Consider the following 18,482-nt stretch of genomic DNA (forward strand, 5'->3'; position numbering starts at 1 on the left):
AAAATATAACAAAACAACAACAGAGCACACCAATAACAGTAACTGAACAGGGCACACCAATAACAGTTACTGAACAGGGCACACCAATAACAGTTACTGAACAAAGCACACCAAAAACAGTTACTGAACAGGGCACACCGATAACAGTTACTGAACAGAGCACACCAATAACAGTTACTGAACAGGGCACACCGATAACAGTTACTGAACAGGGCACACCAATAACAGTTACTGAACAGGGCACACCAATAACAGTTACTGAACAGGGCACACCAATAACAGTTACTGAACAGAGCACACCAATACACCAATAACAGTTACTGAACAGGGCACACCAATAACAGTTACTGAACAGGGCACACCAATAACAGTTACTGAACAGGGCACACCAATAACAGTTACTGAACAGAGCACACCAATAACAGTTACTGAACAGAGCACACCAATAACAGTTACTGAACAGAGCACACCAATAACATTTACTGAAAACTTAGATCTTCTCAGAAAGGGCTTTGTAATATGAACTAGCTGGTGTCTTTGTTGGACGAACGTTATAAAGGTAGATAACATTCGTCCATTCCTGTATCTTTTATTGAAGAAATGATCGTAGATGGAACACCATTCAATTTCGGATAGAGTGATAGCTGCTATTGAACATTATAAGGTTTCAGCAGGGAATGGCTTTCTAATTTATGAAAAAAAATATAAAAAAACAGGTAGGGCCGAGCCAATATCCTGAATTTATTTCGCACCAGGGCCATTCCCCAAAACAAATATTTTAGATATATTGAAGAAATCACAATATGACAAGTTCGTGTATTTACTTTGCGGTTGTTTGTATTTTAAGGTCAGTTTAAAGGGAATTATGTATGATAAGTCAATGGTATTTGTTATGCATTTGTATAAGGATTGGCATTGATCATTGCCCCGCATGTTATTTTGGTCCTGCACCTTCAGTCACGGTTCATTGACTTTGAATGTTTAGCATAGTTGATACTGATATCTATAATGAATTTATTTACGTGTTAAAGTATTGCCATTATGATTTCAACATGTGCATTATACTTTGATAAAGGCGAGGCATATCTCTGTGCCAATAGTTTATCAGTCCATGATATTAGTATACGAGTGAGACATTTTTGTCTTCTAGGCTGTTCCCTCGTATTGACAAACCTGACGATCATATTAGGATTTTTCTGAAAATTGAATGCATTAACAGAGGTATTAATTTCATCAACCTTTCTAGTATTTTTAATAACTCTATACCTTTCCAAACTGTATACTTCCCTATTTTGAATATATTTTCGAATATAAAATTTCGAAAACAACCTAAAAATAAATGAATCGGTTAAACTTTGATGTACGCCTATTTGAAGGATTAAAAACAGACTTCAGTTAATGGCGCAAAGCGTTTTGTGTTCTTACTGCCGACAAAGAAGCCAACAATGTGGACTGGTAATGGTATGACGCAAATACAACAAAGAAGTTCTTAAGAATGAAATTATAACTTTTTCTACATTCATGGTCGTAAGCTCCACTGAGAGTCAAATAGTAAACAAGCATGCCACTACCACATCGTAACTACTTTGTATATTGGCTACCTAAACTACACAAAAAAAAAACACGTTACATGTCAATACCTCACCTTCTGGTAAGTGTTCTACTACTAATCTTTCTGTGCCTTTAACTAGTTCCCATACTTAAATTTTAGAATTTATTGATTTTGTAAGAGAGCATATGAAATGTCGATATAATGTACTTATATTTTGGCATTGCACAAGGTCATGCTTTTCTCAGACTGTTTATGATGTCTTTACACTAAATCCGTTGGATGTTTACTGATTGATACTTTAGAGTGGAGAACATGATTTATTTATTAATTGTTATTGGCTATGAACTAGCTTTCAGTAACTGTGAGTACTCTAAGATCGGTACTTTGTGTCTTTTGTCGTTATGTAAGTTGTGTTTTATGTTCCATGCCGATCTGATGAGTCAAGCCATTTCAAACTGATTTTTAGGGTCTATTATATATCTAAACCATGTTTACTTTAAGAAGGTAGCAACACTTAACGGACTTATAATGGTTGGCAAATGTCATTCGTCTTCGTGGGTACCGTTTCTACGTCTCTACGCCGATAAAATGAAGCGGAAAATACGGAATTTTCCTGCTGTTTTCAGACGTATGTATTTTCTGTGTACGAGCAAGAAATGTCAATCTGGCAGGATATCGCCTTCTTTTATTAAGAACTTTAATTTTTTTTATGCCCCCGCCGTATCGGAGGGGGCATTAAAGTTTATCCTTGTCCGTCTGTTCGTACGTCCGTCCGTCTGTAAATTGGTTTCCGTTCTTTAACTTTAGTTTCCCTAGACCAAATGTTATGAAACTTATACACACAGCTTCTTACCACAATACACAGATCAAGTTCGTATTTGGGTAGTTCTCTAGTTATGTCCCTTTATAGTGTTCTATGCAAGCGGGGGCATCATCTGTGTCTTATGGACACATTCTCCATTTATTTATAATTTCAAATGTGTAATTAATTACACAGTACAATCCTTAATACATACAAATTAATCCCGCCTTTATCTTCTCAGTTGTAAATAACTTAACTCCCGTACATTTGAACTAAAATGAAACATACGATTTAATCATGTACTACATTTTTCTTGCATATATATTTCTGGACGTTAATGACTTTCAATTTGAATATATTCCTAAACAGTATTACTCAATAGACATGAATATCATGAATACCATAATAGATTTTAAAAAGAGGATTATCCTTTCAGCATTATGCCAGCAGAAACGGCCACCTCCGTGCATGTAAGATTCTTCTAGAGAACGGAGCAGATCCGAACATTTGTACGAAGTCTGGTTTGTCCAGTGCTCTTCACAGATCAGCGATGAAAGGCCATGGTGCTATTGTTCAGCTTTTAATATCATACAGAGCTGACTGTGCAGCTTGTGATGCAGATGGAAAAACACCACTGCACAAGGTTAACAGTAAATTGTTTTATTTATGAAATATAAAATCTGACGGCTAGACAGATTCTTCAATTATTTCACTGACGACTAGAAATGTTTGCATATATAATAATTTTTACCTTTTCTTTGATGCAAAATGTTTCCTAAAATATCCAAAAGAAATGATAAAATGTCCAGATGATTTACGATGATCGAAATTTGTGATTGTTGTTTGTTAATGGCCTTTACAAGTGTATTTATGTAAAGTATGCATAGGATAGAAGGAACAAGTAGATGAAACAGGAAAAGATCAGGCCGTTAGTTTTTTTCGTTTGAATTATTTTATATTTGTCATTTCGGGGCCTTTTATAGCTGACTATGCGGTATGGGTTTTACTCATTGTTGAAAGCCGTACTGTGACCTATAGTTGCTAATTTCTGTGTCATTTGGTCTCTTGGGGAGAGTTGTCTCATTGGCAAGCATACCACATCTTCTTATTTTTATATATACCAACTGTTGAACAACATGTCAATTAAAAGGATCTTTCTTTTTCACAATGACAGTTCTAAATGAATAAGTACCACCCCATCAGTATCGGAAGAACATACGTTTCGAAAACTGACGGCTATTTCTTAACTTTAATAGATAAATATTTATATTTATACCGAATGTGTGTACTTCCATGAATATAACAAATGTTTATACTTTTTATTGAAATATCGAAGGCTCTATATTATCTTAAAGATATATTATACCAAAATGTGTGTGCTTTTAATATGGAAAAATTGATGGCTCTACATTGCATTGTCTTTGATAGAAATATTATAATACCAAATATTTTTACTTTTTATATGCAAAATTTAAGACTGTCTGTTATCTTTCATAGAAACATTTTACTCAATATGTGTACTTTTTTATAAACGATAATTTATGCAATTATTCATTCATCAAGTATTTGTTTTATCTCTTATCTAATCGGAATAAAAATATATCTTGTAGTCCCTTGATCAGATTCTTGCATATTTCTAAAAACCTTATATAAGTCTGGTATTAATTTTTTCAGGCAGCTGAAAATGGTTTCGAGGAAGTTTGTTCGACACTTATCAAGGCAAATCCAACGTGCAAGATTGTTTTGGATAACAAAAATAAAACCCCTATAGACTATGTTCCTACCAACAACATGCAGCTATTAAAACTTTTCTCCTCGTGAAATATATCATGTGTTGATAAAAGTACAATGCGTTGGTAGGATTGAAGGATATGTGATATTTTCATGTTATAGAGGCGCGTATTTATAGAATGGAAGGGACTCCTTATTCATATGATCTTGGTAGAGTTAAAAACAGAATTCGCATCCTCTAAGGATCAATGAATACAAACGCTTTCAGTATCCTCAGGTTGTGAAATATACTTTGCCACATGACATATATGACACATATAGGTAATTCTTCTGTCAGACAAAGCTCCTAATAATCACCTACATGTAAACTACATTTTTGTCAACACAGGCTTGCTCTGTTTGATGGAATGAAGGAATGACAAACAAACAAATAGGTATGAATTGAAAACTGTCATTTATTATTAAAATGACGAAGAAGCAACACAATGAAAAACATGTATAATTAAATCAATAAATCATATTTATAAACAACAAATATGGTTATAATGACAAAACCTTATTGACCCATCCCATCAAAGATGGGGTTACATTCGCCACAATATTGTTACCCAAAGCCTTCCTTGTAACAACATCCCCCATCCAAGCCAGTGATCCAAAATTCAAAATAAACAATTAGTCCTAACTACCAAAAAATACGAAAAAATTATAAAACAAGTTGCTTTTTAAAAAAAAAAAGACAATACGTGAACCTTAGAACTTTTTTATTCTAATTATTAATTCAACTGAATAAGAAATTATATATCAGTGTTATCTTGGCCATGTGTTTGGAGGATAATATTTTCTTTTTACTGTAAATCATTACAATTTTGGCATGTTGAGAGAAGTGTTAAATATAAAGCAAGGAGAGAGAAAAAATTCACAGACGTATAATTTCTTAAAGAATAATAATAATTCAAAACATGGAGGACACATGTACCTTCTTCCAAAAATTCATAAAATTAATCTAGAAATAAGTAATGAGGCATTGCGAACTGGTCAGCTAGCAGGACACATTAATGTTCGTTACTGACCAATCATCAATAAGTGTAACTCTCCCGCAAAAGATACTTACTTGATCTATTTATAAATATAAAAAGAAGATGTGGTATGATTGCCAATGAGACAACTCTCCACAAGAGACCAAATGACACAGAAATTAACAACTATAGGTCACCGTACGGCCTTCAACAATGAGCAAAGCCCATACCGCATAGTCAGCTTTAAAAGGCCCCGAAATGACAAATGTAAAACAATTCAAACGAGAAAACTAACGGCCTAATTTATGTACAAAAAATGAACGAAAAACGAATATGTAACACATCAACAAACGACAACCACTAAATTACAGGCTCCTGACTTGGGACAGGCACATACATACAGAAAGTGGCGGGGTTAAACATGTTAGGGGGTCCCCCCCCCACCCTAACCCGGTACAGTGGTGTAACAGTACAACATAAGAACGAACTATAAAAATCAGCTATAAAAGGCTTAACTCATCAGATGGATACAAACAGAAATACTACACAGGGTGGACGTGGCCGGGTACTTGTATATCCCAACAACAAATAGACACTAAGTACAGATCTCAGAGTACTTGCAGTTACTGACAGCTAGTTTAAAGCCACTAACAACTAATTAAAAAAATCGTGCATCTAAGACTAAATTATCAATTAGTATACATCCAACATCCAATTATTGAAGGGGCATAACTTTTACATTCAAGATACAAAAAATTTCATTTATAAAATAGAGTCACACGAGGTAAAAAAGTATGCATTCTTATTGCCTATGATGTACGTCAATGTACACAAATATGATCATTGATAATTTAGAAGAAACTGTTATCAATGCATTAAAATTTAATGACACACAGGAGAATATACTTAAAAGATTCTCAACAAAATAGATTTAACTGCATTTGTTAAATTAATTCTTAGAAACAATGAATTTGAGTTTAATGGACTGTTATACAAACACATTATAGGAGCGCCCATTGTCACCAACATGCACAGATCTGCATCTGTCTGCCCTATTCATTAAAATCTTAGATAAATTCCAATGGAGAGAAAACATCAAATTACACTGTCACTAGTGATGACGGTTTTATGGTCTTCACAGGCAAATTAGAGCAAGTTGAAGATTTCTTTAACCTTGCAAACGAAATTGACCATCTACTTAAGTTCTAATATGAGGTGTCGACATCTAGTATGGCATATTTAGAGGGTGGTAAAGGGTTATTTTCGTGCAACGTTTTCGTCCTTTTTATTTCACGTGTTTCCGTGTTTCGACTTTTTATTTCACGTGTTTCCGTGTTTCGACTTTTTATTTCTCGTTTTCTCGTGTTTGGTTCGATGTGCGTGCTTCGTGTTTTCCCTTAATTATTTTCAGTGTTTCGTGTCGGTACTCTTATTTTCTCGTGCTTGTCCCGCATTTGATTAAAAAGTAAACCGGGACTAATTCAAAATCAGCCTAAATATTGTTTTAAATTATAAACTAATTAACTGGTCCCAAGATATTTATTAATGGCCTATTGTTTTACTATGATAAATCGGATGCAACTAACGGATGCTAAAAGGTGACCACATGCAGGGTCGCCATGTCCATTTATAATGACTGCATGATCTCCAAGAACGGCCGAGTAATAACTTTTGGTACTTTTTTCCTTAATATTGACGATTTTATTCCTTGGCTTCGTTTTTCCAGAGTGTTTTTTTTTTCGTGCAACGTTTTTGCGATATGTTATCATGTGTTTCCGTGTTCAGACCCTCCCTTTTACCGCCCTCTATTTAGATACCGAAGTGTACAAAAGTGAACGATTCCATAATAATTGAATTCTTGATGTTAAGTCACATATATTAAAAACACAGAAACGTATCAATATTTACCAATCACTAGTGCACATCCAAAACACACATAAATTTAAGAGCATTACAGTGTGTGAATAATATAAGAAATTTCTACTTCTACCACTTAGTGACCACCTTCATTTGGTTGACTATCCTGTCACTGTTTGGTGTGCTCTTGTATATTTAACAAGTCCAAAAATAATTTTAACAGAAAGGAAATAATTTGTGTTGTACATAACATTTATACATGGTGCAAATAAAAACATGGGACTTGAAAATTAATGTGCATGCAGTAGTCCCTTGAAAGAGTCAAGACTTTCTGCAGCGGTCACTGAAATAATAGTGACATCAATGAATTAAATAAACATTTAATTAACTTACAAGATAACTTAATTGATAGAGAATACTGTAAAAACGAAACAGTAAATGTATATTAACGAACAGTCTTTATTTAATTGTTTTATTTTCATTTGAAACAGATTTTTTTTATCTGATTTGTCAAAATGACAAGTGGTCATAATGATTTCATTGTTACAAATCAAATCCCAAAGCCCACTATAACTCATTATGTAGAAACCACAGCACTATTTTAAAATATTTATCTGTGAATATCTAGACACAGATGTTTGATAACATAGGTCGTTATAATTAAATGTTGACCATTTAACTTTCACTTGTTTATCAAAGGGTACAACTGTCAACTTTGCTCAAGTAAGTAAACCCTTGCAATGCATAAAATGTAGCTTTACAATAAATATACATGTTTGAAAAGGATCTATAGATTGTTTATTATCATATTTCAGATAAGTGAATTAGCTATCTATACATGTTTGAAAAGGATCTATAGATTGTTTATGTTATATAGATACAATGGATAAGCGTGGATTCTTGAAAAAGAAACCATGTTTGTTTTTCATGAATCTACGCTTATTCATTGTATCTATAACTTAAACTATTGTGTTAATTTCTTTTCAAAATTAAAGCCTTTGCTTAATTAGAAGGTATTGTAAGTGAGTTTAAATAACCATATTATCGTGTCCAACGATGCATTGATAATTCTCAGATCACAATTAATTGGTTAACAAAATACAAATATAACACTTCTACCTTTAAAGATCTTTATATTATCAGGCATCTGAATATTATCTGTTTTTACAAAATAAGACATATTCGAATTTATTTATAATAAAATTGAGAATGGAAATGGGGAATGTGTCAAAGAGACAACAACCCGACCAAAGAGCATATATAAAGTATATATAATAAGTATGTTACCGACATTTCTAGCACTCTATGCACATCACGATTTTCTAGCATAGGAATTTGCGAACAAATATTTGTAAAATTATGTAGTAAAACAGATGAAATCATACTATATTTATACAACAAAAATTGACAAATAGAATGTAATCATTTTTGTTTCAAACATGTGAAATAGCCAATAATAATCCAAAAAATAAACGGTAAAACACGCTATTATTACAAAAATATCCACTATAACATGCAAAATTAGAAAAAAAACCAGAATTGGGACAACAGAGATAATACAGGGATTCGAACCTAAACCGACAAATCCCTATCTTTTAACTCGTTGATTTTAAGCATGCTAACCTCGCGGCTACCAACTTATACTATACGACTGCCCATTGTGTATATATAAAGGTACAACCCCTGTGTGTCCGATGTTCATTTATATATATAAAATAGACATCTAAGTTGTAACCCATTGGTAGCCGAGAGGTTTCGTCGATGTGTTGATGTCAGTCATTCATAACAGATTTCAAGGAAGGGTTCGATTCCCAGTGAAGGCATATACAAATTACAAAAATTAAAGGTAAGTTTTTAAATTATTTCCATTGGTGAACAGGAATCAGTAAATTAGCCAATTCAAACTTAATGAAATTAGACACATAAAGGAAACAATCGAATATAATTTGGTGAGTCCATTTCAGCGGCAGATTTAGGAAGCGTTGATTCTAGAAAAAGAATCCACGGTAAATGAATAGGCTGAAGTCACCACAATGGTTTAAGTAATAGTTATACACCGAGGGATAGGTGTGTCTGGATAAGAAACCCCGACGGCCGGAGGCCGGAGGGGTTTCTTATCCAGACACGCCGTATCCCGAGGTGTATAACTAACTTACACCCCATTCTAAACCCTATATTTGTTAACATTGATTATTAAATGAAAAAAAAAAAAACGATAGCATATTTATTGACAATTTCAAACCATGATTTATAAGAATATTTTTTTCTCACATGAAACCCCACTAGTAACCTCTCTTTGGTTATTTTCGTTCAAACTTTGACAAGTGAGTATATTTTACAAATGTCAAAGTTGTTTTGCATATTCCCGTTAAATCCATGTGCTAATATGGATCAGCAGGTCAAGGTTGACTGTTACGTGTATTCTTATTACAAACAAAAAATACATCATGCTCCTGGTATACAGTTGTCAATATGGACGGGTATAAGACGGACGACATTTTGTGGCAAGCGTTGGATTTGGTAGAAGAGACTAAAGATAAAGGCAATATCATAACCCAAAGTACTTACCTGTATCAGTTTAATAAAGGTAATCATAACTGTATTTTATATCTTACGATTTTATCAAAAACAAAAGCCCCCCCCCCCCCCCCTCCTCTTCTCGAGAATAAACAAAAATTCATATTCGAACATACTAAGGAATAGGTGTGTCTGCATTAGAAACACGACTACCAGACACGCTAAACATACAAAATTTAATGTAGAGGAACTCCCTTTTTGAGGCAATCAGGGGCTGATCCAGCCGGAGGTTCCCAACTCAAGAGAAAAAGGAGGGGGGGGGGGGTGTTCCAACCATTCAAATGCATTGATCTTTTAAATAAAAGTCGGGTCCAATCCGCGGAACCCCCAACCTCAGATCGGCCACTGGGTAACCGTGGGTAAGGGGGGGGGGGGGGGAGACGGGGTGGGGGGGGGGTCGGGAGATAAGAGACATATGACTGGGATAAAAAAAATTACCTTCAAGCAAAGGAGTATTTAAAGGATTATTTTTTTATTCCATATAGATGCTTATTGGAATTTCCTAAAATGTGTTTTTTTAATATCATGAAACAATTTGTAGTGAACACTTTTAGAAATTTCTTATGTTCATGCTATTTAAAGAATAATCAATTTCTATTGTTACGAATAACAATGGACTTTGTTTGCGGGATGTAGAAGCAGGGGTTTCCAGAAACCCCGCTCGTCACACCCTGTGGTCAAAGTCCATTGTAATTCGTAACAATAGATCTATTCAATTTACACTTGTTTCAGGAATAGAAACTATGAAGTATAACAATAGAACTGGGGTGTAAGTTATATAGATACAATGGATAAGCGTGGATTCTTGAAAAAGAAACCATGAGCCCGGAGGGCGAATGGTTTGTTTTTCATGAATCTACTCTTATCCATTGTATCTATAACTTAAACTATTGTGTTAATTTCTTTTCAAAATTAAAGCCTTTTCTTAATTAGAAGGTATTGTAAGTGAGTTTAAATAACCATGTTATCGAGTCCAACGATGCATTGATAAATCTAAGATCACAATTTATTGGTTAACAAAATACAAATATAACACTTCTACCTTTAAAGATCTTTATATTACCAGGCATATGAATATTATCTGTTTATACAAAATAAGACATATTCGAAATTATTTCTAATAAAATTGAAAATGGAAACGGGGAACGTGTCAAAGAGACAACAACCCGATTAAAAAGCATATATAAAGTATAAATAATAAGTGTGTTATCGAAAAAAAATTTCTAGCACTCTAGGCACATCACGATTTTCTCGCATAGGAATTTGCGAACAAACCTTTGAAATCATACTATATTTATAAAACAAAAATTGACAAATAGAATGTAAACATTTTTGTTTCAAACATGTGAAATAGCCAATAATAATAATTAAAAAAAAACAGTAAAACTCGCTATTATTACAAAAATATCCACTATAACTTGCAAAATTAGAAAAAAAACCAGGATAACTTAAGAATTGGAACAACAGAGAGAATACAGGGATTCGAACCTAAACCGACAAATCCCGATCTTTAACTCATTGATTTTAACCATGCTAACCTCGCGGCTACCAACTCCTACTATACGACTGCCTATTGTGTCTATATAAAGGTACAAGCCCTGTGTGTCCGATGAACCGATGTATATCAGATGTTCATTTAAATATATAAAATAAACATCTATAGTGTAACCCATTGGTAGCTGAGAGGTTTCGTCGGTGTGTTGATGTCAGTCACACATAACAGATTTCAAGGAAGGGTTCGATTCCCAGTGAAGGCATATATAAATTACAAAAATTAAAGGTAAGTTTTTAAATTAATTCCATTAATGAACAGAAATCAGTAAATTAGCCAATTCAAACTTAATGAAATTAGGCACACAAAGGAAACAATTGAATATAACTTGGTGAGTCAATTTCAGCGGCAGATTTAGGATGCGTTGATTCTAGAAAAAGAATCCACTGTAAATCAATAGGCTGACGTCACCACAATGGTTTAAAAGTAGCAGCATTTACATTTTAAGTTTTTTATAAATGTTTCATCTGACTTCAGATAGTGTGATCACAGTTTAACTCAGGTATATCATTGAAGAGGAATTAAGATTTCTAGTGTATCTTATCTTATTTGAAAAAGAGAGCCTGTTATTTATTGGATGGGTTTGGTTGCTGTCTGTCATATATGTTTTTTACTTAACAAAACTAGCTTGGTTTTCTTGTTTGAATGATTTCACATTTTATCATGTTGTGGGCCATTTATAGCTGATATTACTTTATGGATTTTGCTCATTGTTGAAGGCCATACGGTGACCTATAAGTGCATATATGCACGCCATTCGGATTCTGGAGTATAGAAGTCGCATTAGCAATCATACCACATCTCCTAATTTTTATATTATGAAAGTTGGTTTTCAAATGACCATATTAACTTCTTTCTATTCAGATGAATAATGAAGACTAAATTAATTGTTTCGTGCAAAGGGTCCTACAAGAGGTTCTTTGTGGAAAGAAGGGTAGGGTTTACAATAAAATCATTTTAGAAAAAAAAACTTGAGTATCAAATAATTTACTCTACAACAAAAATGTATTATAAAAAAAACCGCTAAATGCAGGTTAGTAAGACTATTTCATCAATACTTTTAGATGAAGTTTTATTTAAAGCAGAACCAAATGGTTAAGCGTTATTTCTTTAAAAAGAAAGCATGAGCCCGGAAGGAGAATGGTATCTTTTTTACGATCCAACCTTTTATCCATGATGTCTACATTATTGGGAAAAGTTAGGCATAAGATACCAAACTATAAGTCGACAAAAAACTGACAATGTCATGGCAAGAACGAAAAACGATCAAAAGACAAAGAGTATGTAAAACCAACATAAAAAATAAAGACTGAGCAACACAAACCCCACCAAAAAGCCATCTTATGATATATACTATCGATAAGACATTAATTTCTACTTACCAATACCCTCGTGTCAACCATTTTGTGCTTCACAGTTAGGAACAACTCAGATTTTGCAGATTGATTTGATTTAGAGGAATAAAACAAATGAATAGATTGGCTTTCAACCGCTATTGTGCATGTTTCTTCTCAAAATTACAATGTGCTGATATCTCCCTTTTTCAATTGTGTTTACTTTACAGTATGGAAATTCGTTTGAACGCATTTTTCACATGACATCACTGTGTGAATTCCTCACTTCGACCACAACAGTAACACGGATTTCTGTTCGGTAACGTAAATGCGATAGTTGTTCCGAAACGAACTATTTTCATCATATATATACAGTCTTAAAGGAGTAGGTCCGGTAAGGGCCGATTTTGGCCTCAAAATTCAAGTTCATCTGATGAAAGATTTTGGACACTTTTTAAACACTTAAGTGTCTACTTCAGTCGATTCAATCAGTTTATGTGAAAGATTTGAACTAATTTAGTCATTAAAGACGCTCAAATTCCAGCTTAAATATGAAAAATCTATCAAATATGCCATAATATGTCACTTTTCAGATGGTTTTTGTCAAAAATGAAAGTGGCCGCATCCGTGTTCATTCTCAACCTTTATATATGTTATGTATTATTATCAAATACAACTTACATTTAAATATTAAGAATGAACACAAATGCGGCCACTTCCATTTCAGACGAAAACCGCCTAAATATTAACCAAAATGCTAAAATTTCGATGATTTCAGTAATTTAGCATGACTTAATGATGTTAGTAACCGATACATGTGCATTGTATTGTCAAAAACAGCCCATATTTATGTAACAGAATTATTCTTCTTTCCAATAAATAGCTAAAAATTTACATTTTAACAATTTTGTAAAACTGCTATATTTTGGGGCCAAAAAGGGGTCTTACTGGGCCTACTCCTTTTCTGAAGCAGGGATATCCTTTTCCGCAATAAAAAAAAAAACGTTAATCTGTGAAGACTTAACAGTTTTTCGATAATTTAACTACAGTAATTAATTTGTATGAAAGTTTAATATTGAACTTCCTCAAGAAAACCGAAAACCTAACTCGTTGTTATGTAATAAAGCGCATGCGTAGTTTTCTTTAACTTATAGTAACATCATAAGTAGGACGCCATGGTAGATCATTCACATTTTCAATCTCTCGCTTATCAATTTAGTTCTTGAAAGAATGAAAATCGTTCCCCTCACATGAGCCAAAAGCACACCAAGAACGATCTATTTGAATAAATATTCAATCAAATTCGAATAAGTACGTGCATCCGGAGAGCATGATTTTACTAACAAAATTAGAACAGTACCAGCCGGGATTCGTTCCCCGACCCCATGTCACAGTAAGCCACCGCTCTACCAACTGAGCTATAAGGAATATTTCACTAGCGCAGCAATTAGAGGGCAGTAATATGTCTTCTAGTTAAAGGGAAGCACCGCTACATGTGCTTCATAATCAAGTTAAGTACAGCGAAGCAAAAATAGGAAAAAGTAATACGATGAGACGATGAGACGTGACAATAAGCCAATCAAAATCGTGATTTGCATGTCCTTATTAATGACAGTATTTTGAAACAGACTATGTCGAAGCCAATTCGACATTAAGAGTGTTTTCCGTCGTCTTGCATTGTGTGGAACAGTTATAAAAATGATGATTATGGTTGATGAATTATCACTTGAAAAATGGTAGTCACACTGTTTTGAGAAGTACATACTGATAAGCGTCGATACATAGAACGATTTGATACGTAAATATCGAATTCCTGATTGAATCAATCAACGTCTGGGTTATAATATGTCTTCTACTAAGTCTGTAACAGAAACTTCAAAAATTACCATGTTGGTCTGAATAACACTTCCAAGCCTGCCAGTAACTACCTCTACCGACCAAGATTGAGAACATGTATTCTCAACGGTACAACGACTACAACAAAAATCACATGAGGTCAGTTTTAGACAAGCCAAACTTCTGCTTCTCCTTACTTTCTTTGAAAATAAACAACACCAACAAATGTTAATGTTTCCTTCTCAAAAATGAGCATCTGAAGACAGCCAGCAGCAAACTTGTAAGGTACAAAAAGGACTGTTCGTTAGACATTGCCTTATTTTCTGATATTTCAGATAAATGAGTTTAAATGTGTCAGTCAACATTTGTCAACGGTCAGCCATTCCTACATAAGAAAAAAAATGTTGCTTGTAATCTAGATTTTTCCAAATAAAATAGGTATAAAATCGGACTTTTTATGGAAAAAAAGGAAGGTTCATAAGGTAGGTTTTTAAGATTACAATTTCATTTGTAAATAATCAGAAAATTCCCCAATTTAAACTTAGTGAAATTAGGAACACAAAGAAAATAATTGAATATAATTTGGTGAGTCCATTTCAGATACAGACTTAAAAAGCGTTGATTTTAGGAAAAGAAGCCACGGTAAATGAATTTGCTGACGTCACAGAAAACGTCAAATGGACATAAGCAGATAAAGATGTGTTGTTTGATAGAAAACAATATTTACGCATTTAAAACCAGATTTTTACTTCGGATCATTTTAGGGTTATGCAGGATGCAATATTGTCTGTACTAATGTACAATTAGTACAGACATGAATTGATAAATTAATGGGGTTTCAGAAGGAAAACTTGCGAATAATTGAGGGTACACATCCGGTATCCTTGATGAGCTTTTACAATGTCTGGGTCATCGCCATTGCTGGTGGAAGTTTTAACAGATAAGCCTACAAGTCAGCACTTTGTGTTGACATTACATATCATTGGCACGTCCATTTGCTGTGTCTTTTGTCATCTCTCTTTTATTTTTATAAAATGTTTGAATTATTTGAAAAGCGGAAAAGACTGAAGTTACATCCGATTATGTGACAGCAATCTACGGAGCAAATTAAACTGCCAGAGAATTATGAAATAACTAGCAAAGACTAACGATGTTACTAGAAAATATAAACAAAACCGATGTGCTGAACAGATTTTATGGCGTCTAGGGCTGACTTATGTAACGGAAGTCAAATAAAATTCTGAAGATTTTCAACCGTAAAAAAACCAACTCAAGTTTGGCAGATTTATTTGGAAAAGCCTCGTAAAAATATGGTTTGAACACTCCAATATTAATACGACTATTAAAAAACAGGCGTGGAAAAAAAGAGAGACGATGACAAGACAAACAATATTGAACTAACAAGATGTGGTATGACTGCCAATGAGACAACTCTTCACTAGAGACCAAATGACACAGAAACTAACAAGTATAGGTCACCATACGGCCTTCAACAACGAGCAAAAACCATACCGCATAGTCAGCTATTAAAGGCATATATAAAGATGACAAATTTAAAACGGCCTGATTTATGTAAAAAACAATGAACGAAAAACAAATATGATATACAGCAACCAAATTCATTGAAATTTAATGAACTGATGAATAGTAAAAATCTTTCTGATCTTAACAACTTGTGCAAATTTATAAGACTAATAAATATGCATTTAGGCTCTCCTGGGTAATTCGTGTACTTGATATCATTTAGTTTAATATGTATACCGTAATATATGATATGTGCCTCCCTCTTGCTTCCGTATAATTTTTGTATGTCTGTACATATACATTATGTAATATTTATTGTGTGTATCTCTATACCAATGTAATTTGGTTTGTTGAGAAATAAAGATATATATAATAAAAAAAAAATCACAAATTTAAAGTTTTAGACCTTCTAAGTCAAATTAAAATTAATGTAGATATTCGAATTTTAATTACTATACAAATTTCAACAGGTACAAAAATGTATAAATATACATATTCATTTATAGATTGATTTAATCTACAGTTAAAAAGTATATTATAACCTTTTTTTCCAATTTTGATATTTGCAAACATACATCGATTTATAGAACGCAAGTATTCCTTGTACATACACTGTTTTTTGTTTTATATGTTCATATGTTTTCATTTTTACCATTCGAAGTCAACAATTAAGTCATTTTTTCTTTGTTTAGTTTTTATACAGCCCTTTTTAAACATGTGTGTCAGATCAATTTTTGACAATGGGTAGTGACGCAATCACACATAGAATAACAACAGGGCTATTTTACGGCAAAATTAGGGGAGTACTTACAAGAAACGCGATAAAAATACATGTCAATATATATGATGTATTTTGTTCATTTATACTATGGCTTTGTTGCTTAGTTAAAAACCAATTATCCATGCTGAAAAACATTTTATCATTCTTGTTTATTTGTCTTACATATGTAAATATGTTGATTTTGGCAGGAGATGTTGAATCAAATCCAGGCCCTGCGAATACAGTTGACATTTTAGACCAAAGTATATCAATTTTCCACTGTAATATACGCAGTTTGAGAAACAAACTGGATTATATTTCAAATGTTATAGAAGAATTTGATATCATATTTTTTTCAGAAACTCATCTGGCCCCTTTTATTACCAACGAAAAAATAGCACTCCCGGAATTTGAAACACCAATAAGGAAAGACAGGAGCTCCGATGGAGGCGGAGTTATTATGTATTATAAAAGTAACATTAAAATAAAGCAGCGCCTGGATTTGGAGCATGATAGTCTAGAAATTATGTGGTTTGAGTTGAAAACAAAATTGCACGTGATATTGATAAACATTACTTATCGATCTGAGCGCTTTTCACCGTCCAATTTTTGGTCGCTATACGATATGATGTTGAAAAGGGCATTAGACGAAACTTATCATATTATTTGTTTGGGTGATCTAAATAAAAATTTCCTTCTCAACCTACCTAACTGTATCAGTGATATACTAAGTATAAATGGTCTATTTAATACAATTAACGATGCTACTCATTTTGATTCACGAACTGGTTCGTTGTCCTTATTAGACCCAATATTAATAACTGATTCCATTCAATTTATTGACTCGGGTATTATACCTATCAATAGAAACATAAGTGATCATGAAGGTACTTACATAACAGTCAGAAGCGGGTTCAGTAACTCGAAGAGTTTCAAACGTACAATATGGGACTATAAAAGGGGGATTATAATTCAATGAAACAGATGGTTTCAGAGGTCGAATGGAATAAATTACTGGATAATGATATTAACATCAATGAATCTTGCAATATATTTACGCACGAATTTTTAAAAGTGACTGAATCTTGCATTCCGAAAAAAGAAGTAATTATTCGATCTAATGATAAAATCTGGTTTAATTCAAATCTCCGTAAAGAAATAAGAAAACGAGACAGGTTTCGGAAAATATTTAAAAAAAATAAAAGCACTACAAACGAAAAGAAATTTAAAAACCAAAGGAATCGAGTGAATAATTTGAAGAAACAAATTAAACAAAACTTTTATGAAAATATTAATGAAAACTTAAATGAACTCAAGCAAACAAATAGTAGAGTATATTGGAAAATCATAAACTCCTTATTAAAAGAAGACAGATCTTCAAATGATATTCTACCGATGCAAAACCCTAGTAATAATTTTGAATTTTCTTATGATGCAAAAGAAAAAGTTGATATTCTAAATAGATATTTTTGTTCAATAGCTAGTCTAGATGAAGAAAACAAAAATTTGCCTGACTTCGATGATAGAGGTATTAACGTTTTGTCAGAAATTACTGTAACTTTAGAAGGCGTTAAAGATATTATTTCTACTTTAGATCCAAATAAAGCTGTTGGTCCAGACAAAATCAGTAATAGAATGCTTATAACAGTAAAACATGAAATTGCACTTCCCTTATGTATTCTTTTTAATAAATCGCTCTCTCAAAATATATTTCCTAAAGATTGGAAATTGGCAATGTTATTCCTTTGTTTAAAAATGAAGATAAGTCAATGCCGTCTAATTATAGACCAGTATCACTTCTTTCTTGCGTGAGCAAGGTACTAGAAAAAATAATATATAAACATATGTTCAATCATTTAGTTTCTAATAAACTTTTGTATAAATTTCAGTCTGGTTTCATACCCGGCTGCTCTACTTTTCATCAACTAATTGAGATGTACC

The sequence above is a fragment of the Mytilus californianus genome, unplaced genomic scaffold (genome assembly GCF_021869535.1).
Source record: "Mytilus californianus isolate M0D057914Y unplaced genomic scaffold, xbMytCali1.0.p SCAF_4, whole genome shotgun sequence".
Classification (NCBI taxonomy): Eukaryota; Metazoa; Mollusca; class Bivalvia; order Mytilida; family Mytilidae; genus Mytilus; species Mytilus californianus.